This window comes from Ranitomeya variabilis, chromosome 3 (assembly GCF_051348905.1).
Source record: "Ranitomeya variabilis isolate aRanVar5 chromosome 3, aRanVar5.hap1, whole genome shotgun sequence".
NCBI lineage: Eukaryota > Metazoa > Chordata > Amphibia > Anura > Dendrobatidae > Ranitomeya > Ranitomeya variabilis.
In genome coordinates this window covers 658,515,167-658,538,264 of record NC_135234.1, presented here as the reverse complement: position 1 = coordinate 658,538,264, position 23,098 = coordinate 658,515,167, and positions in this window count along the sequence as shown.

The window sequence follows — 23,098 nt, the reverse complement described above, 5'->3', positions numbered from 1 at the left end:
TCCGTGAATATTTGGATAAATTTATGATTGTGTATTTGGATGATATTTTGATTTTTTCGGATGACTGGGACTCTCATGTCCAGCAGGTCAGGAAGGTTTTTCAGGTTTTGCGCTCTAATTCCTTGTGTGTAAAGGGTTCTAAGTGCATTTTTGGGGTTCAAAAGATTTCTTTTTTGGGGTATATTTTTTCCCCCTCTTCCATTGAGATGGATCCTGTCAAGGTTCAGGCTATTTGCGATTGGACGCAACCCTCTTCTCTTAAGAGCCTTCAGAAATTCTTGGGCTTTGCTAATTTCGACCGTCGATTTATAACTGGGTTTTCTGATGTTGCTAAACCACTGACTGATTTGACTAAGAAGGGTGCTGATGTTGCTGATTGGTCCCCTGCTGCTGTGGAGGCCTTTCGGGAGCTTAAGCGCCGCTTTTCTTCCGCCCCTGTATTGCGTCAGCCTGATGTTACTCTTCCTTTTCAGGTTGAGGTCGACGCTTCAGAGATTGGAGCTGGGGCGGTTTTGTCGCAGAAAAGTTCCGACTGCTCCGTGATGAGACCTTGCGCGTTCTTTTCTCGTAAATTTTCGCCCGCGGAGCGAAATTATGATATTGGTAATCGTGAACTCTTGGCTATGAAGTGGGCTTTTGAGGAATGGCGTCATTGGCTTGAGGGGGCTAGACATCAGGTGGTGGTATTGACCGACCACAAGAATTTGATTTATCTTGAGTCTGCCAGGCGCCTGAATCCTAGACAGGCGCGCTGGTCGTTATTTTTCTCTCGGTTTAATTTTGTGGTTTCATACCTACCAGGTTCTAAAAATGTGAAGGCGGATGCCCTTTCTAGGAGTTTTGAGCCTGATTCTCCTGGTAATTCTGAACCTACGGGTATCCTTAAGGAGGGAGTGATTTTGTCTGCTGTTTCCCCAGACCTGCGACGGGCCTTGCAGGAGTTTCAGGCGGATAGACCTGATCGTTGCCCGCCTGGTAGAATGTTTGTTCCTGATGATTGGACCAGTAGAGTCATCTCGGAGGTCCATTCTTCTGCGTTGGCAGGGCATCCTGGAATCTTTGGTACCAGGGAGTTGGTGGCTAGGTCCTTCTGGTGGCCTTCCCTGTCACGAGATGTGCGAGGTTTTGTGCAGTCTTGTGATGTTTGTGCTCGGGCCAAGCCTTGTTGTTCTCGGGCTAGTGGATTGTTGTTGCCCTTGCCTATTCCGAAGAGGCCTTGGACTCACATCTCGATGGATTTTATTTCTGATCTCCCTGTTTCTCAGAAGATGTCTGTCATCTGGGTGGTGTGTGACCGTTTCTCTAAGATGGTCCATTTGGTTCCCTTGCCTAAGTTGCCTTCCTCATCCGAGTTGGTTCCTCTGTTTTTTCAAAATGTGGTTCGCTTGCATGGTATTCCGGAGAATATCGTTTCTGACAGGGGGACCCAATTCGTGTCTAGATTTTGGCGAGCGTTCTGTGCTAGGATGGGCATTGATTTGTCTTTTTCGTCTGCTTTCCATCCTCAGACTAATGGCCAGACCGAGCGAACTAATCAGACCTTGGAGACTTATTTGAGGTGTTTTGTCTCTGCGGATCAGGATGATTGGGTTGCCTTCTTGCCCTTGGCGGAGTTTGCCCTCAATAATCGGGCTAGTTCTGCCACTTTGGTTTCTCCTTTCTTCTGTAATTCGGGGTTTCATCCTCGTTTCTCTTCCGGTCAGGTGGAGCCTTCGGATTGTCCTGGAGTGGATGCTGTGGTGGAGAGGTTGCATCAGATTTGGGGGCAGGTGGTGGACAATTTGAAGTTGTCCCAGGAGAAGACTCAGCATTTTGCCAACCGCCGTCGTCGTGTTGGTCCTCGTCTTTGTGTTGGGGATTTGGTGTGGTTATCTTCTCGGTTTGTCCCTATGAAGGTTTCTTCTCCTAAGTTTAAGCCTCGGTTCATCGGCCCGTACAAGATATTGGAGATTCTTAACCCTGTGTCCTTTCGTTTGGACCTCCCTGCATCTTTTTCTATTCATAATATCTTCCATCGGTCATTGTTGCGCAGGTATGAGGTACCTGTTGTGCCTTCCGTTGAGCCTCCTGCTCCGGTGTTGGTTGAGGGTGAGTTGGAGTACGTTGTGGAGAAGATCTTGGACTCCCGTGTTTCCAGACGGAGACTTCAGTATTTGGTCAAGTGGAAGGGCTACAGTCAGGAGGATAATTCTTGGGTGACAGCCTCTGATGTCCATGCCTCCGATTTGGTCCGTGCCTTTCATAGGGCTCATCCTGATCGCCCTGGTGGTTCTGGTGAGGGTTCGGTGCCCCCTCCTTGAGGGGGGGGTACTGTTGTGAATTTGGTTTCTGGGCTCCCCCGGTGGTCACTGGTGGTACTGAACGTGGGTTTGTCATCTCCTCTGTTCACCTGTTTCCATCAGGATGTGGGAGTTTCTATTTAGCCTTGCTCCTCAGTCATTTCTATGCCGGCCAACAATGTTACCAGAAGCATTTCTGTTGCATGTTCCTGCTCCTAGACTACTTTCAGCTAAGTTGGATTTTTGTCCTAAGTTTGTTTGCATTTTTGTTCCAGTTCTGTGTTTGAATATTTCTGAGACTGGAAGCTCTTGTGAACTGAAATTGCCACTCTGGTGTCAGGAGTTGATATTAGAGTTCTAAAGTAATTTCAGGATGGAATTTTGAATAGGGTTTTCAACTGGCCGTGAAGTCCCCTTTTCTGTCTTCCTTCTATCTAGTAAGCGGACCTCAATTTTGCTAAACCTATTTTCATACTTCGTATGTCAATTTCCTCTAATATCACCGACAATATTTGTGGGGGCTACTGTCCGCCTTTTGGGGAAAATTTCTCTAGAGGTGAGCCAGGTCTGTATTTTCCTCTGCTAGGGTCAGTCAGTTCTCCGGCTGGCGCTGGGCGTCTAGGGATAAAACGTAGGCACGCTACCCGGCCACTTTCAGTTGTTGTGATAGGTTTAGCTCACGGTCAGCTCGAGTTCCCATCTTCCAAGAGCTAGTCCTTTTTGTATGCTCAACTATGTTCTCTGTGTGTTGAGAACCATGACATTACCCCTTTTCAGGTTTCAAACATTAAATGGAATAGGGACCTTGGTCCTTCTTGGCAAGGAGCCCAGAACTGAGGTAAAACGTAGTCCAGCACATCAACAACAGTCCAATACCCATGTTGGTGTCCTTGATCCAGCAGAAAAGGGCGCAACAAAAAATAAAATAAAAAGAAAAGTTCAGCCTCCTCAGAAATTACAGGCCCACTTGGCCATGAGGGTCAAAGCACACCAACCCTCAAAAAGCCTCTTCACCTTCAACTTGTAGACATTGTAGCATGGCTAAAGGGTGTGTAGTCGACGGGAGATATGTGTCGCATAGGTGGCTTGTTGCTGTAATGTAGCCCAGAGTATTTCTTTGTTGCACATAACCATGTAGATGTATGTGTTTCAGGACCTGTGGTGATGTCAGACCACATGGCTAATCATGTGATGGGTTACTGGGTGTGGTTAGCTCTATATAAGACAGGCTAATGCTTAACACAGTAGATATGTGTGGAGGTGAAACCCTCCTGAGTGTGTTAAGGCTACAGGACTGTTATGGTCTGGTGATTAAGGAGCGACATGCGACTAGCTCTGAGCAGGTGGTAACTATACCGACCGCAGTTCCTGATCTTAACACAGACACTAGCAGTAGCCGTGGGATGTTCCTGTCACTCCCTGGACACCTCGTCACAGCCGGAGATCTAGCTACCCCTAAAGGAAGAAGCAGGAAAGCTATCTTGCCTCAGAGAAAATCCCCAAAGGATAGGACAGCCCCCCACAAATAATGACTGTGAGAGGAGAAGGAAATGACATACGTAGTATGAAACAAGATTTAGCAAAGGAGGCCACTACTAGCTAGAAAGAATTAGTACAGGACAGAACACTGTGCGGTCAGTAATAAAAACTAGAAAAAGTCCACCGCAGAGAAATGCAAAAATCTCCACACCTGACTAAAGGTGTGGAGGGCAAACTCTGCTGCCCAGAGATTCCAGCTTAGCTGACTAGATACATACTGATAAGCTGGACAAATGAGCAAAACATAGAAAGTGCTAAACAACAAAGTCCACAACAAGTGAACTGCAAAAAGACAAGCAAGGACTTAGCTTTGCTGAAATGGTCAGAGTGACAGGGAAATCCTCAGAAAGCCATGACTCCAAGCTCAACAATTGCCAACTGGCATTGAATTAGGGAAAAGGCCAGACTAATATAGCAGAGCCAGAAAGACGATCAGTGAAAACAGCTGCTGATGCTAAATCCAAGAAGCAGCCATACCACTCAAAACCACAGGAGGGAGCCCAAGAGCAGAACTCACAAAAATGCTACTTATAACCACCGGAGGGAGCCCAAGAGCGGAATTCACAACAGTACCCCCCCCTTGAGGAGGGGTCACCGAACCCTCACCAGAGCCCCCAGGCCGATCAGGCGAGCCAAACGAAAAGCACGAACCAAATCGGCGGCATGGACATCGGAGGCAACCACCCAAGAATTATCCTCCTGGCCATAACCCTTCCACTTGACAAGATACTGAAGCCTCCGCCTCGAAAAACGAGAATCCAAAATTTTCTCAACCACATATTCCAACTCCCCCTCAACCAACACCGGGGCAGGAGGATCAACAGATGGAACAACGGGTACCACATATCTCCGCAACAAAGATCTATGGAAAACATTGTGGATGGCAAAAGAGGCTGGAAGGGCCAAACGAAAAGACACTGGATTGATAATCTCAGAAATCTTATAAGGACCAATAAACCGAGGCTTGAACTTAGGGGAAGAAACCTTCATAGGAACATGACGAGAGGATAACCAGACCAAATCCCCCACACGAAGCCGAGGACCAACACACCGACGGCGGTTAGCAAAACGCTGAGCCTTTTCCTGACACAACGTCAAATTGTCTACCACATGAGTCCAAATCTGCTGTAACCTGTCCATCACGGAATCTACACCAGGACAATCAGAAGGCTCAACCTGCCCTGAAGAAAAACGAGGATGGAAACCAAAATTACAAAAGAAAGGCGAAACCAAAGTAGCCGAACTGGCCCGATTATTAAGGGCAAACTCGGCCAACGGCAAGAAAGCCACCCAATCATCCTGATCAGCAGACACAAAGCATCTCAAATAGGTTTCCAAGGTTTGGTTAGTTCGCTCAGTTTGGCCATTTGTCTGAGGATGGAACGCCGAAGAAAAAGACAAATTAATGCCCATCTTAGCACAAAAGGCCCGCCAAAACCTGGAAACAAACTGGGAACCTCTGTCAGACACAATATTCTCTGGAATGCCATGCAAACGAACCACATACTGAAAAAATAATGGAACCAAATCAGAGGAGGAAGGCAATTTAGGCAAAGGTACCAAATGGACCATTTTAGAGAACTGGTCACAAACCATCCAGATAACAGACATCCTCTGGGACACAGGTAGATCCGAAATAAAATCCATGGAAATATGCATCCTAGGCCTCTCCGGGACAGGCAAAGGCAAAAGCAACCCACTAGCGCGGGAACAGCAAGGCTTAGCCCGGGCACAAATCCCACAGGACTGCACAAAAGAACGCACATCCCGCGACAAGGAAGGCCACCAAAAGGACCTAGCAACCAAATCTCTGGTACTAAAAATCCCAGGATGACCGGCCAGCACAGAACAATGGACCTCAGAAATTACCTTACTTGTCCATCTATCAGGAACAAACAGCTTCCCCACAGGACAGCGGTCAGGTTTATCAGCCTGAAATTCCTGAAGCGCCCGCCGCAAATCAGGGGAGATGGCAGACAGAATCACCCCTTCCCTAAGAATGCCAACCGGCTCAAGGACTCCAGGAGAATCAGGCAAAAAACTCCTAGAGAGGGCATCCGCTTTAACATTCTTAGATCCTGGAAGATATGAGACCACAAAATCAAAACGGGAGAAAAACAGGGACCACCGAGCCTGTCTAGGGTTCAGCCGCTTGGCCGACTCGAGGTAAATCAGATTCTTATGATCGGTCAAGACCACAATGCGGTGCTTGGCTCCCTCAAGCCAATGTCGCCACTCCTCAAATGCCCACTTCATAGCCAACAACTCCCGATTGCCGACATCATAATTGCGTTCCGCAGGCGAAAACTTTTGGGAAAAGAAGGCACATGGCTTCATCAAGGAACCATCAGAATTCCTCTGTGACAAAACGGCCCCTGCCCCAATCTCAGAAGCGTCAACCTCAACCTGAAAAGGAAGAGAAACATCCGGCTGACGCAAGACAGGGGCAGAAGTAAATCGGCGTTTAAGCTCCTGAAAGGCCTCAACAGCCTCAGAGGACCAATTAGTCACATCAGCGCCTTTCTTCGTCAAATCGGTCAGGGGTTTAACCACACTAGAGAAGTTGGCAATGAAACGGCGATAAAAATTTGCAAAGCCCAAAAATTTCTGAAGGCTCTTCACAGATGTGGGTTGAATCCAGTCATGAATGGCTTGGACCTTAACAGGATCCATTTCTATAGACGAAGGAGAAAAAATAAACCCCAAAAAAGAGACCTTCTGAACTCCAAATAGGCACTTAGACCCCTTCACAAATAGAGCATTATCGCGAAGGATCTGGAATACCATCCTGACCTGCTTCACATGAGACTCCCAATCATTGGAAAAAATCAAAATATCATGCAAATACACAATCAAGAATTTGTCAAGATAATTGCGGAAAATATCATGCATAAAGGACTGAAATACAGAAGGAGCATTAGAAAGCCCGAAAGGCATCACCAGGTATTCAAAATGGCCTTCGGGCGTATTAAATGCAGTTTTCCATTCGTCACCCTGTTTAATACGAACAAGATTATATGCCCCTCGAAGGTCAATCTTGGTAAACCAACTAGCCCCCTTAATACGAGCAAACAAATCAGAGAGCAAAGGTAGATGGTATTGGAATTTGACCGTGATCTTATTAAGAAGGCGATAATCAATACAGGGTCTCAAGGAGCCATCCTTCTTGGCAACAAAAAAGAATCCCGCTCCCAATGGTGACGAAGACGGCCGAATATGCCCCTTCTCTAAAGACTCCTTTACATAGCTCCGCATGGCGGTATGTTCAGGCACAGACAGGTTGAAAAGTCAGCCCTTAGGGAACTTACAGCCAGGAATCAAGTCAATAGCACAATCACAGTCCCTATGTGGAGGAAGGGAACTGGACTTGGGCTCATCAAATACATCCTGGAAATCTGACAAAAATTCAGGAACATCAGAAGAGGGGGAAGAGGAAATTGACATTAAAGGAACGTCACTATGTACCCCTTGACAACCCCAACTAGTCACAGACATTGATTTCCAATCCAGCACTGGATTGTGTACTTGTAACCATGGGAAACCCAGTACAACAACATCATGTAAATTATGCAACACCAGAAAACGGCAATCTTCCTGATGTGCTGGAGCCATGCACATAGTCAGCTGAGTCCAATACTGAGGTTTATTCTTGGCCAACGGTGTAGCATCAATACCCCTTAAGGGTATGGGACTCTGCAAAGGCTGCAAAGAAAAACCACAGCGCCTAGCGAATTCTAAGTCCATTAAGTTCAGAGCAGCGCCCGAATCCACAAATGCCATGACAGAAAAAGATGACAATGAGCAAATCAGGGTCACAGACAGGAGAAACTTAGGCTGCACAGTACTAATGGTAACAGATCTAGCGACCCTCTTAATACGCTTAGGGCAATCAGAAATAGCATGAGCAGAATCCCCACAGTAAAAACACAGCCCATTCTGACGTCTGTATCCCCTCTGTTCCGCTCTAGTCAAAATCCTATCACATTGCATGGGCTCAGGACTCTGCTCCGAGGTTTCTGCCATATGGTGCACCACTTTGCGTTCGCGCAGGCGCCGATCAATCTGAATGGTCAAAGACATAGATTCGCTCAAACCAACAGGCGTGGGGAACCTCACCATAACATCTTTAAGGGCTTCAGAAAGACCCTTTCTGAAAATTGATGCCAGAGCGTCCTCATTCCATTTAGGCTACGTTCACACTAGCGTTGTGCGCCGTTGCGTCGGCGACGCAACGCACAACGCACGCAAAAATGCGTCAAAACGCACGCAAAAACGCTGCGTTTTGAGACGCATGCGTCGGTTTTTGCCGAAAATCGGACGCAAGAAAAATGCAACTTGTTGCGTTTTCTTGGTCCGACGCTTGCGGCAAAAAAGACGCAAGTGTTGCACAACGCAACAAAAAAAAACGCATGCGTCCCCCATGTTAAGTATAGGGGCGCATGACGCATGCGTCGCCGCTGCGTCGCCGACGCAAACCCGACGCACATTAGCTTAACGCTAATGTGAACGTAGCCTTAGTGAGCACAGACCATTTTCTAAATTTCTGGCAGTATAATTCTGCCGCTTCCTGACCCTGACACAGGGCCAACAGTGTTTTCTCAGCATGCTCTACAGAGTTAGGTTCGTCATACAATAATCCAAGCGATTGAAAAAATGCATCTACATTAAGCAATGCCGGATCCCCTGACTCAAGGGAGAATGCCCAGTCCTGAGGGTCACCACGCAGCAAAGAAATAACTATTTTTACTTGCTGAATGGGGTCACCAGAGGAACGGGGTTTCAGAGCAAAAAACAATTTGCAGTTATTTTTAAAGTTCAAAAACTTAGATCTATCCCCGTAAAACAAATCTGGAGTAGGAATTCTAGGCTCTAAGGCCGGAGTCTGAACAACATAATCTTGAATACTCTGTACTCTTGCAGCAAGCTGATCCACACGAGAAAACAACCCCTGAACATCCATGCCCGCATCCAAATCCTGAATCACCCAGAGATTAAGAGGAAGGAAAAAGACAAAACAGACTAAAGAAAAAAAAAATGGCTCAGAACTCTTTTTCTTTTCCTTCTTTTGAGATGCATTCAGCTCATTTTTGGCCAGTTGTACTGTTATGGTCTGGTGATTAAGGAGCGACATGCGACTAGCTCTGAGCAGGTGGTAACTATACCGACCGCAGTTCCTGATCTTAACACAGACACTAGCAGTAGCCGTGGGATGTTCCTGTCACTCCCTGGACACCTCGTCACAGCCGGAGATCTAGCTACCCCTAAAGGAAGAAGCAGGAAAGCTATCTTGCCTCAGAGAAAATCCCCAAAGGATAGGACAGCCCCCCACAAATAATGACTGTGAGAGGAGAAGGAAATGACATACGTAGTATGAAACAAGATTTAGCAAAGGAGGCCACTACTAGCTAGAAAGAATTAGTACAGGACAGAACACTGTGCGGTCAGTAATAAAAACTAGAAAAAGTCCACCGCAGAGAAATGCAAAAATCTCCACACCTGACTAAAGGTGTGGAGGGCAAACTCTGCTGCCCAGAGATTCCAGCTTAGCTGACTAGATACATACTGATAAGCTGGACAAATGAGCAAAACATAGAAAGTGCTAAACAACAAAGTCCACAACAAGTGAACTGCAAAAAGACAAGCAAGGACTTAGCTTTGCTGAAATGGTCAGAGTGACAGGGAAATCCTCAGAAAGCCATGACTCCAAGCTCAACAATTGCCAACTGGCATTGAATTAGGGAAAAGGCCAGACTAATATAGCAGAGCCAGAAAGACGATCAGTGAAAACAGCTGCTGATGCTAAATCCAAGAAGCAGCCATACCACTCAAAACCACAGGAGGGAGCCCAAGAGCAGAACTCACAAAAATGCTACTTATAACCACCGGAGGGAGCCCAAGAGCGGAATTCACAACACAGGACTGAGCCTGGTGGACTGGACACTTTGTTTTCCTTTTCCTGAACTAAAGGCTATTTGTTTGCTGTTATTTTGCCATGCGGTTTATGAAATAATAAACCCTGTGAACTTTTAAAGGAACGTGCCTCCTGAGTGTCAGCCGTCGCACCTGAGTGAGTGAAATCCCTACAATTGGTGGAGAATGCGGGTAGCGTTCCCAGTGGAGACGTAAGTCTATTATTGGATTTCCTGGGTCAAGTCTGTTGTAAGCCAGCAAGCATTGCCTGGGAAAATGGAGGACCTGCTAAAACACTTGGTCCAGTTGCAGTCACAGCAGGAGCAACGGCAGCAAGAGACCAACAGGCTGTTGATGCAGCAGATACAACAGAGCCAACAGCAGATACAACAGAGCCAGCAGGAGCAACGGCAGAGCCAGCAGGAGCAACGGCAGCAGATGCAACAGCACCAGCAGGAGCAACGGCAGCAGTTGCAGCTTCTGGCAACCGCCATCCAGGGCAAGATGAGTGCCCCAACCCCAGGTTTGGCTGATGACACCCACGTCCGGAAGAAGGTAAGACGCGCATTGCAGAAAATGACCCCCGGGGATGATGTTGAGGCCTTCCTGACGGTGTTTGAGAGGGTCGCTGAGAGGGAAAAACTCCCGCCAGAGCAATGGGCAGAGGTACTGGCGCCATACCTGACGGGAGAACCCCAGAAGGCGTACTATGATTTGACCTTGCAGGATGCCAAAGAGTATCACAAATTGAAAGTCGAGATTCTCGCACGTTTGGGGGTGACACTGACTGTCAGGGCACAGCGAGTTCACAGCTGGGCCTATCACCGGGACAAACCGCCTCGCTCTCAAATGTTTGATCTGTTGCACCTGGTCCAGAAATGGCTGCAGCCAGAGTCATGTACACCTGCACAGATGGTGGAACGAGTGATGATGGATCGGTTTGTGCATTCCCTCCCGAGGTCCATACAGACTTGGGTTGCCCAGGGTGATCCCCAGAATGCCGACGAACTGATCGGACTGGTCGAGAGATACCAAGGGTTGGAAGGCTCCTCCGGGAGACAACCCATGCCGTACTGGGGGTCCCAGAAGGGAGCGGAGTCCCAAAAAGGGGTGGCGCGTCCAAGGTCACAAAGGGCGGGGGAGGTGGTGTCCAAGGTCCCTACGGGTGATATTATTTGTTGGAGGTGCCACGGGCCAGGACATATAGCTGCCCGTTGTTCCCAGACCACTGAGCAGATGGACTGCAACATGGGACGCCGTTGTTCATACTATGCATATCCAGCCTGCAGTGTGAACTCTCCGCCCAAGCGTGTCCCGTAAAGGTGAACGGTCGAGCAGTCACGGCACTGTTAGACTCGGGGAGCCTAGTGACCCTGGTGAGGGCCACTTTTCCTCTCCACCTGCTCCCGGGAAAGAAGGTCGGAGTGCGGTGCATACATGGTGATGCAAAGGACTACCCTTTGGCCAGGGTGGACATTGAAATGGCATGTGGCACTGAGTCCCACATAGTCGGCGTCGTGCAGGACTTGTTGCACCCTATAATTATTGGCCGGGATTTCTGTTTGTTTTGGGATTTGTGGGGAAAAGGTTCTGAGCTCCCTAGCAAGAGTAGGGAACCAATGAACCCTGGTAGGGTGTCGCCACACCCAGAGACAGACAGGTTTCCTTTTTGTGTTCTGGTTGGGGATGAGGAGGAAGTGTCCCCTGCATCTGACATTATGGAGTTAGAGGTAACCGGTGAAAATTTTGGGACTGCCCAACGTAGGGACCCCACTCTGAGGGAAGCCTTTAATAATGTCACAGTTATTGATGGGGTGGTACAGGAGCAGGGGGCAGACACAAGATTTCCCCATTTTCTGATGAGTGGGGAGTTGTTGTACCGGGTCACGAAAATAAGGGAGGAGTTGGTAGACCAGTTGGTAGTGCCGGGTCCATATAGACGGAAGGTGTTGGACATGGCCCATTCACACATCTTGGGTGGACACCTAGGGGTGGAAAAACGCAGGAACGGGTTGTGCAGAGGTTCTATTGGCCTGGGTGTCACCGGGAAATAGTGAACTATTGCAGGTCCTGCCCTACATGTCAGCTAACTGCTCCCACTCCTCATTTCTGGAACCCCCTTGTGCCACTCCCCATTATTGAGGTGCCGTTCGAGAGAATTGCCATGGACTTGGTTGGTCCCTTAGTTAAATCAGCCCGGGGCCATCAGTATATATTAGTCATCCTGGACTATGCCACACGCTATCCTGAGGCAATTCCCTTGAGAAATTCTTCCTCGAAGAGTATAGCCCGCGAGTTGGTCCATGTCTTTTCCCGGACAGGTCTGCCGAAGGAGATCCTGACTGACCAGGGGACACCTTTCATGAGCAAGGTGATGAGGGAGTTATGCAAAGCCCTGAAAATCTCCCAGTTGAGGACCTCGGTGTACCATCCCCAGTCAGATGGCCTTGTTGAGAGATTTAACAAGACACTGAAGAGCATGCTGAGAAAAGCTATAGAGAAAGACATCAATTAAGGAATTTGCTCCTCAGACCGTGTGGAGGCATCATAACACAGAACCAGACTCCAATCAGAGGACAATAAAACATTCACACTCCTCATCTATGAACTGTTCCAATATTTATGGACACAACTGTTTATCACTCTCACATAATGGTAGTTCTGCTTCACGTCACCTGTCTTATCTATGGCATTATTTCTGGGCTGTATTGTGCATAAATATGTGATTCTTCAGAATTTGTATTAGTCTATGCCTGATGAAGGGACCTGAGTAGTCTCGAAATCTTGCAATTTACCATCTTTTCAGTTAGCCATTGAAAGGTATCAACCACTGAGGACTCTCAGTTCTAAATATTTTTCTTTCTACTGGCTAACACGGTACCAAGATATGTATCTTTCCTATATAACTGTATTGTAATCAACGTTAGGGTGGTATCTACCACTATATGTGCACTGTATGGAGGTAATATTCGTCTTGGTCCCTGTGTTCTGCTACGGTCACCCTGATACCCCCTGTGATTATGGTGCTCCTCCATAGTTCAAAATATGCCCCACTTTGGGGAACCCTCTCAGACAACGATCCGCTCCTCTGTACTAAATCCATAGCTGTGCATCTGGCTCAAACATAATTTTCTTGACAACAATCAGTATTGATAGAGTCAATACTGTTGTGGATTCTGTTTGTGGGCTCCCTCTGGTGGTTACTGCTGGTACTGGGTGACTTTGGTGGGTTGCAGCCTTTGGTTTCCACCTGTCCATCAGAGGCTGGGTGTTTCCTATTTTACCTGGCCTTTCTGTCATTCCCTTGCCGGCTATCAATGTATTCAGATGTGCTCTGTTTGGTTCCTGCCTACCTGCTCCCAGATCTTTCAGGATAAGCTAAGTGCTGATTTTCAGTTGTTTGGTTTTTTGTCCAGCTTGCTTATTATGTCTCTATGCTAGCTGGTAGCTCTAGTGGACTGAGGTTCTCCCCATGTGCCATGAGTTGGCACATGGGTTCTTGTAATCTCAGGATGGTTTTTTGATTAGGGTTTTTTGCTGACCGCTCAGACCCCTTTTGTATCGTTCTGCTTTCTAGTTTACAGCGGGCCTCAATTTGCTGAACCTATATATATCATCTCTATGTGTGTGCCTTCCTCTCATTTCACCGTCAATACATGTGGGGGGCAACTATACCTTTTGGGGTTCATTCCTCTGGAGGCAAGTGAGGTCTTATTTTCTCTGCAGTACTAGTTAGCTCTTAGGCTGGTGCGTGGCTCTAGAACCAACGTAGGCACGCTCCCTGGCTATCTCTAGTTGCGTTTGTCAGGCGTAGGGCAGCGGTCAGCCCAGGTTCCATCACCCTAGAGCTCGTCCGATATTTTGTATTACTTTGCTTGTCCCTTGCTATCCCTAGCCATTGGGATTCATGACAGTATAGCCGGCCCACAAAGTGTTAATTGTTTGGGCTGAAGCAGGAGAAAAAGAAGTGTTTAAGGGAAATTTTTTTTTTTTTTTTTCCTTCAGAGTTTTGCTGCCTAGCCCTTAATTGCTGTCTAGCTGCTTCTTACCTCCTCTTAACCCTTGAATGGCTCTGATATTAGCTGTTTAACATGGATGTCCAGAGTTTGGCTTCCAGACTGAGTAATCTCGCGGCAAAAGTTAAAAACATACAGGATTTTGTTGTTCACACTCCCATGTCTGAACCTAGAATTCCTATTCCAGAGTTCTTTTCTGGAGATAGATCTACCTTCCTGAATTTCAGGAACAATTGTAAATTGTTTCTTTCTTTAAAATCTCGCTCCTCTGGAGACCCTGCTCAACAGGTCAAGATTGTAATATCTTTCCTGCGGGGCGACCCTCAGAATTGGGCATTTGCATTGGCACCAGGGGATCCTGCATTGCTCAATGTGGATGCGTTTTTTCTGGCATTGGGATTGCTCTATGAGGAACCCAACCTGGAGATTCAGGCTGAAAAGGCTTTATTAGCCCTCTCTCAGGGGCATGATGAAGCGGAAATATATTGTCAAAAATTTCGGAAATGGTCGGTGCTTACTCAGTGGAATGAGTGCGCCCTGGCTGCTAACTTCAGAAATGGTCTTTCCGAGGCCATTAAGGATATTATGGTGGGGTTCCCTACGCCTACAGGTCTGAATGAGTCGATGGCTATGGCCATTCAGATTGATCGGCGTTTACGGGAGCGCAAACCCGTGCACCAGTTGGCGGTGTCTTCTGAACAGGCACCTGAGACTATGCAATGTGATAGAATTCAGTCCAGAAGTGAACGGCAAAATTATAGGCGGAAAAATGGATTGTGTTTTTATTGTGGTGATTCAGCTCATGTTATATCAGCATGCTCTAAACGCACAAAAAGGGTTGATAAATCTTTTGCCATTGGTACTCTGCAGCCTAAGTTCATTTTGTCTGTGACTCTGATTTTTTCACTGTCTTCCATTTCCGTCGATGCCTATGTGGATTCAGGCGCTGCCCTGAGTCTTATGGATTGGTCATTTGCTAAACGCTGCGGTTTTAGTCTGGAGCCTCTGGAAGTTCCTATCCCTCTGAAGGGAATTGACTCTACACCATTGGCTATGAATAAGCCGCAGTATTGGACACAAGTGACCATGCGCATGACTCCCGTTCATCAGGAGGTGATTCGCTTCCTTGTACTGTATAATTTACATGATGTACTAGTGCTTGGTCTGCCATGGTTACAAACTCATAATCCTGTCCTGGACTGGAAAACAATGTCTGTGTTAAGCTGGGGATGTCAGGGGGTTCATGATTATGCACCTCCGATTTCAATCGCTTCATCTACTCCTTCTGAGATCCCTGCGTTTTTGTCTGACTATAGGGATGTTTTTGAGGAGCCTAAGCTCAATTCGCTCCCTCCTCATAGAGATTGTGACTGTGCAATAGAATTGATTCCTGGCAGTAAGTTCCCTAAGGGTCGTTTATTTAATCTGTCACTGCCAGAGCATACTGCTATGCGGAATTATATTAAGGAGTCCTTGGAAAAGGGACATATTCGTCCATCTTCGTCCCCTCTGGGAGCAGGGTTTTTTTTCGTGGCAAAAAAAGATGGTTCCCTGAGGCCTTGTATAGATTATCGCCTTCTGAATAAGATTACAGTCAAATATCAGTATCCACTGCCATTATTGACTGATTTGTTTGCTCGCATTAAGGGGGCTAGGTGGTTCACTAAGATAGATCTTCGCGGTGCGTATAATCTGGTGCGGATAAAACAGGGTGACGAGTGGAAAACCGCATTTAATACACCTGAGGGCCATTTTGAGTATTTGGTAATGCCTTTTGGACTCTCCAATGCTCCGTCAGTCTTTCAGTCCTTTATGCACAATATTTTCCGTGAATATCTGGGTAAGTTTATGATTGTGTATTTGGATGATATTTTGGTGTTTTCTGATGACTGGGAGTCTCATGTTTTACAGGTCAGGAAGGTGTTTCAGGTTCTGCGGGCCAATTCTCTGTTTGTGAAGGGCTCAAAGTGTCTCTTCGGAGTCCAGAAGATTTCTTTTTTGGGGTACATTTTTTCTCCTTCTACTATTGAGATGGATCCCGTCAAGGTTCAGGCGATTTGTGACTGGACACAACCTACATCTGTTAAGAGCCTTCAGAAGTTCTTGGGGTTTGCTAATTTTTATCGTCGGTTCATTGCTAATTTTTCCAGTATTGTTAAACCTTTGACTGATTTGACTAAAAAGGGTGCTGATGTTGCTGATTGGTCTCCTGCGGCCATGGAGGCCTTTCAGGAACTTAAGCGCCGGTTTTCTTCTGCTCCTGTGTTGTGTCAACCAGATGTTTCACTTCCTTTTCAGGTTGAGGTTGATGCTTCCGAGATTGGAGCGGGGGCGGTTTTGTCACAGAGAAGTTCTAATGGCTCGGTGATGAAGCCATGTGCATTCTTCTCTAGAAAATTCTCGCCCGCCGAGCGCAATTATGATGTGGGTAATCGGGAGCTTTTGGCCATGAAGTGGGCATTTGAGGAGTGGCGTCATTGGCTTGAGGGTGCTAAACATCGTGTGGTGGTCTTGACTGATCACAAGAATCTCATTTACCTTGAGTCTGCCAGGCGTTTGAATCCTAGACAGGCTCGTTGGTCGTTGTTTTTTTTCTCGTTTCAATTTCGTGGTTTCATACCTGCCAGGTTCAAAGAATGTGAAGGCAGATGCTCTTTCCAGGAGTTTTGTGCCTGACTCTCCTGGAGACTCTGGGCCTACTGGTATCCTTAGGGATGGGGTAATATTGTCCGCCGTATCCCCAGACTTGCGACGTGCATTGCAGGAGTTTCAGGTGGATAAACCGGATCGTTGTCCACCAGAAAGACTGTTTGTTCCGGATGATTGGACCAGTAGAGTCATCTCCGAGGTCCATTCTTCTGTGTTGGCTGGTCATCCTGGAATATTTGGTACTAGAGACTTGGTGGCCAGGTCTTTTTGGTGGCCTTCCTTGTCTAGGGATGTGCGTACCTTTGTGCAGTCTTGTGAAGTGTGTGCTCGAGCTAAGCCTTGCTGTTCTCGGGCCAGTGGGTTGTTGTTATCCTTGCCCATCCCGAAGAGGCCTTGGACGCACATTTCCATGGATTTTATTTCTGATCTCCCGGTTTCACAGAAAATGTCCGTTATCTGGGTGGTGTGTGACCGCTTTTCTAAGATGGTTCATTTGGTGCCCTTGCCTAAGTTGGCTTCCTCCTCTGAGTTGGTCCCTTTATTTTTTCAGAACGTGGTTCGTTTGCATGGGATTCCGGAGAATATCGCTTCTGACAGGGGATCCCAGTTTGTGTCTAGATTTTGGCGGACGTTTTGTGCCAAGATGGGCATTGATTTGTCTTTCTCGTCTGCATTCCATCCTCAGACGAATGGCCAGACGGAGCGAACTAATCAGACCTTGGAAACTTATTTGAGGTGTTTTGTTTCTGCTGATCAAGATGACTGGGTTGCTTTTTTGCCGCTGGCCGAATTTGCTCTTAATAATCGGGCTAGTTCTGCCACGTTGGTCTCTCCTTTTTTTTGTAATTCGGGGTTTCATCCTCGTTTTTCCTCTGGTCAGGTGGAGTCTTCGGATTGTCCTGGAGTGGACGTGGTGGTGGACAGGCTACATCAGATTTGGAATCAGGTGGTGGACAATTTGAAGTTATCTCAGGAGAAGACTCAGCAGTTTGCTAATCGCCGTCGCCGCGTGGGTCCCCGACTTCTTGTTGGGGATTTGGTGTGGTTGTCTTCTCGTTTTGTCCCTATGAAGGTCTCTTCTCCTAAGTTCAAGCCTCGGTTCATCGATCCTTATAGGATCTCGGAGATTCTTAACCCTGTATCTTTTCGTTTGGATCTCCCAGCATCGTTTGCTATTCATAATGTGTTCCATCGGTCGTTGTTGCGGAGGTATGAGGTGCCCGTTGTTCCTTCGGTTGAGCCTCCTGCTCCGGTGCTGGTGGAGGGAGAATTGGAGTATGTTGTTGAGAAGATCTTGGATTCTCGTGTTTCCAGACGCAAACTCCAGTATTTGGTTAAGTGGAAGGGTTATGGTCAGGAGGATAATTCCTGGGTGGTCGCCTCCGATGTTCATGCGACTGATTTGGTCCGCGCCTTCCATAGAGCTCACCCTGATCGCCCTGGGGGTTCTCGTGAGGGTTCGGTGACCCCTCCTCAAGGGGGGGGTACTGTTGTGGATTCTGTTTGTGGGCTCCCTCTGGTGGTTACTGCTGGTACTGGGTGACTTTGGTGGGTTGCGGCCTTTGGTTTCCACCTGTCCATCAGAGGCTGGGTGTTTCCTATTTTACCTGGCCTTTCTGTCATTCCCTTGCCGGCTATCAATGTATTCAGATGTGCTCTGTTTGGTTCCTGCCTACCTGCTCCCAGATCTTTCAGGATAAGCTAAGTGCTGATTTTCAGTTGTTTGGTTTTTTGTCCAGCTTGCTTATTATGTCTCTATGCTAGCTGGTAGCTCTAGTGGACTGAGGTTCTCCCCATGTGCCATGAGTTGGCACATGGGTTCTTGTAATCTCAGGATGGTTTTTTGATTAGGGTTTTTTGCTGACCGCTCAGACCCCTTTTGTATCGTTCTGCTTTCTAGTTTACAGCGGGCCTCAATTTGCTGAACCTATATATATCATCTCTATGTGTGTGCCTTCCTCTCATTTCACCGTCAATACATGTGGGGGGCAACTATACCTTTTGGGGTTCATTCCTCTGGAGGCAAGTGAGGTCTTATTTTCTCTGCAGTACTAGTTAGCTCTTAGGCTGGTGCGTGGCGTCTAGAACCAACGTAGGCACGCTCCCTGGCTATCTCTAGTTGCGTTTGTCAGGCGTAGGGCAGCGGTCAGCCCAGGTTCCATCACCCTAGAGCTCGTCCGATATTTTGTATTACTTTGCTTGTCCCTTGCTATCCCTAGCCATTGGGATTCATGACACAATACAATCCAATTACATTGTCTCATTTTTATTATTTTGATGGAAAAATACAAGTATGTCCATATATATGGAGGATTGTTAGTTATTATGTTAATACAAGTAAAAATGTATTCTACACACAGGCAACAGCTGTATCACTAACTGTTTGTGAGGCCCTCATGAATTAGGTATGCCAGACTGATGAATATGCACACCGGCTATTATGCCTGGAAGGGCCTCATGTATAATGTATAAGTATGCAATGTTCTTTACCTAGCGTCTGTACAGTGAACAGAAATATATTTAAAAAAAAACTAGATTTTTGTTGAATACATTAAAAATGTCAATGAGTTATAACAAAAAAATAGTTACCCATATCTGTACAATGCGTGATTTCTTGTGTGTTCTAAATTATAGAGAAACAAACTATTCATGACGATAAAATATCATGCTTATCCTTTTAATTATTTTTGAAAACACACAAAAAAACAGTCTGAACTGCACTAAATCAAATATACTGTATAGTAGCCACCTTTTGCTTTCATGACTGCTTTGCACACTCTTGGCATTCTCTTGATGAGCTTCAAGAGGTAGTCACCTGAAATGGTCTTCCAACAATCTTGAAGGAGTTCCCAGAGATGGTTAGCACTTGTTTGCCCTTTTGCCTTCACCCTGCGGTCCAGCTCACCCCAAACCATCTCGATTTGGTACAGGTCGGTGACTGTGGAGGCAGGTCATCTGGCATACCACCCCATCACTCTCCTTCTTGGTCAAATAGCCCTTACACAGCCTGGAGGTGTGTTTGGGGTAATTGTCCTGTTAAAAAATAAATGATGGTCCAACTAAACGCAAACCGGATGGAATAGCATGCCGCTACAAGATGCTGTGGTAGCCATGCTCTTTCAGTATGCCTTCAATTTTGAATAAATCCCCATCAGTGTCACCAGCAAAGCACCCCCACACCATCACACCTCCTCCTCCATGCTTCACGGTGGGAACCAGGCATGTAAAGTTCACCTTTTCTGCGTCGCACGAAGACACGGTGGTTGGAACCAAAGATCTCAAATTTGGACTCATCAGACCAAAGCACAGAATTCCACTGGTCTAATGTCCATTCCTTGTGTTCTTTTGCCCAAATAAGTCTCTTATGCTTGTTGCCTGTCCTTAGCAGTGGTTTCCTAGCAGCTATTTTACCATGAAGGCCTGCTACACAAAGTCTCCACTTAACAGTTGTTGTAGAGATGTGTCTGCTGCTAGAACTCTGTGTGGCATTGATCTGGTCTCTAATCTGATCTGCTGTTAACCTGCGATTTCTGAGGCTGGTGACTCGGATAAACTTATCCTCAGAAGCAGAGGTGACTCTTGGTCTTCCTTTCCTGGGGCGGTCCTCATGTGAGCCAGTTTCTTTGTAGCGCTTGATGGTTTTTGCCACTGCACTTGGGGACACTTTCAAAGTTTTCCCAATTTTTCGGAATGACTGACCTTCATTTTTTAAAGTAATGATGGCCACTCGTTTTTCTTTATTTAGCTGCTTTTTTCTTGCCATAATACAAATTCTAACAGTCTATTCAGTAGGACTGTCAGCTGTGTATCCACCAGACTTCTGCACAACACAACTGATGGTCCCAACACCATTTATAAGGCAAGAAATCCCACTTATTAAACCTGACAGGGCACACTTGTGAAGTGAAAACCATACCCGGTGACTACCTCTTTAAGCTCATCAAAAGAATGCCAAGAGTGTGCAAAGCAGTCATCAAAGCAAAAGGTGGCTACTTTGAAGAACCTAGAATATAAGACATATTTTCAGTTGTTTCACACTTTTTTGTTAAAGAAGTTGTCCACTATAATAATTTTTTTTTTCATAAATCTTGCTATTATGTGCCACTGAAAACATCCACTGTGTTTATTTTAGCAATATTACCTTTTATCATGCTGTAGCAGCACATCTTCAGTGCTGGATCCAGCTCTCATGGGGTTAATCGACAACTTCCTTTCTCCTGAGTTATTGTGCTCTAATACTACAAGTTCCATGATGCATTGCACTGGCCACTAAGCCCAAACCTAGACACCCACTCCAAAACACACCCAAACCCCTCCCTCATCTCCTTCCTCTATCTTCAAAAATATTTGTGATGTCATTTCTGTCCAACCTCCTCTTTTACATTTGTCCAACCCACACTCCATTACAGATAGATAGATAGATAGATAGATAGGTAGATAGATAGATAGATAGATAGATAGATAGATAGATAGATATGTTCTGTCCTTTCTAAAAGGACATAAGGTTCAGTAATATAGTTTTGGTTTTTTGCTGTGTTATAGCACCACCCAGTGGTGGTTAAATTTATTACCTGTGTTTTTCAGTAATAATCAGAGTGTTGCATTCTGGGTTGCACCAAGGTATCATGGGATAGGGAAATCCCCCATTTTCTCTCTGTGTATTTTCCTGTACACTCGTGTTATCTGATGTGTTGGAACTACTTCACTTACTTGCCACCCTGGTTAGTTTATCCGGTAAGATTGCTATCCCTGTTCTTGCAATATAGTGTTCTACTGAATGTGATTTATTGCATAACAGCTAGTACTTAGGAAATCTATTATCAGTCACTTGCTGTATGTAGTTATATGTAGAAGTTGCATCATCCTGTATACTTTTCTATTAGTTGTAAAGTATCAGCTGTATTGTTATTTGGCTCAATACTTATACGTATCATTTATATTCTTATAGTTTTACCGCATTTCAATACCTGTTACCAATAAACAAGTTAGACTACAGAGAACAGTCTGCTTATTTTGGAAGACAGAAGTGGTTTATGCTGTATGTTGGATCACACACCGTATCAACGTGTATGAAGACAGAACAGTAAAACGGATGCTAGACGCTGGGATGACAGTAAAAGGAGGCTAGACGCCAGCGATAGCAAATAACACTTACGGAGCCGCTTGTACCAAAGCGCACTGCCTGCAGATACCGCAGCGGCCGCCATACAGTCACAAGTACCGAGAGTGCAGCCCCCAACAAGCACGTCACGTCTCAGTCCACGCTGAAGTCATCCCTACCCGCTCTGAGACGTCCTACAGCCTGCAAACGGACACAAAATGTCTGCAAGTCGAGCATCTTCACTCAGGACGAGGTCCCAAACAAGCCGCTCTAGCAAGTCTTCTTCGAAAAGGTCTGTCACCCTCGCCCGAGCAGAAGCTGAGGCGGCGAAAGTAAGATCCTCCTTCGCTGCACAAGAGATGCAGTTAAAGTTAAGACAAGCAGAGCAAGAAGCAGAAAGAGCTCGCCTGCAAGCAGATAGAGAAGCAGAAAGAGCCCGCCAAGAAGCAGAAAGAGCCCGCCTGCAAACAGAGCAAGAAGCAGAAAGAGCCCGCCTGCAAGCCGATAGAGACGCAGATACAGCATGCCTGCGAGCGACCTTAGAAAGGCTTTCCGCTGAAAAAGAAGCAGCAGCCGCAATAGCCAAAGCTGAGTTCTTAGAAGCCGTGGAGTTTCCTGAATCTGAGCGTGACAGCGATGTACGTGGACCAGACCTTGATCGCCAGGACCCTGCTCAACGCATCTCAGAATACGTCCACCAACATCCCAGAATAGAAGACAACTCTGATCCGTTACACCAACCAGCCTATACAGATTACCAGAGATCTTTCCTCCAAACACCGTACTGGAAGCAGGAAGGTATACTGCGAAACGACGTCGACCACCACTACCGTCTTACAGAACAGAAGGTACGGCCTCCTCCCAGACTGACAGGGACACCCTTCGCTTCGGAACGGTTTTATACAGACTTTCCTAAGCCAGAAGCTCCTACCAGGTATGAGGGTGCACCACACACACCGCATGACAACAGCACACCAGCTCATGTTGGCACTGACTCAGCCACTATGAACTTTGCAAGGTTCTTTACCCGCCAGGAGCTGGTGACCAAGGGACTTGTAAAGTTCACTGATCGAGCTGAAAGCTACAGAGCATGGCGAGCCTCTTTCCAGAATGCCATCAGAGACTTGCATCTTTCCAGTAGTGAAGAGTTAGATCTACTGGTTAAGTGGCTTGGGAGCGAGTCAGCTGAACACGCCAAAAGAATCAGGAACATTAACATAAAGTACCCACACACAGGACTTCGCATGGTGTGGGAGAGACTCGAAGAATGTTATGGGTCAATAGAAGCTATAGAAAATGCTTTGTATAAAAGAATTGATGATTTCCCCAAGATAGCAAATAAGGGTTATCAAAAGCTCAGGGAACTGAGCGACTTGTTAATGGAGGTACATGCTGCTCAGGCAGAAGGTGACCTACCAGGGTTGGCATTCCTGGACACTGCCAGAGGTGTCAACCCGATTGTCCAAAAGCTCCCTTACAACTTACAAGAAAAGTGGGTCAGTCACGGGTCCCGTTACAAACAGGCTCATAAGGTACCATTTCCTCCTTTCAGGGTGTTTGTAGACTTTGTTGCTCAGCAGGCTAAAGTTAGAAATGACCCCAGT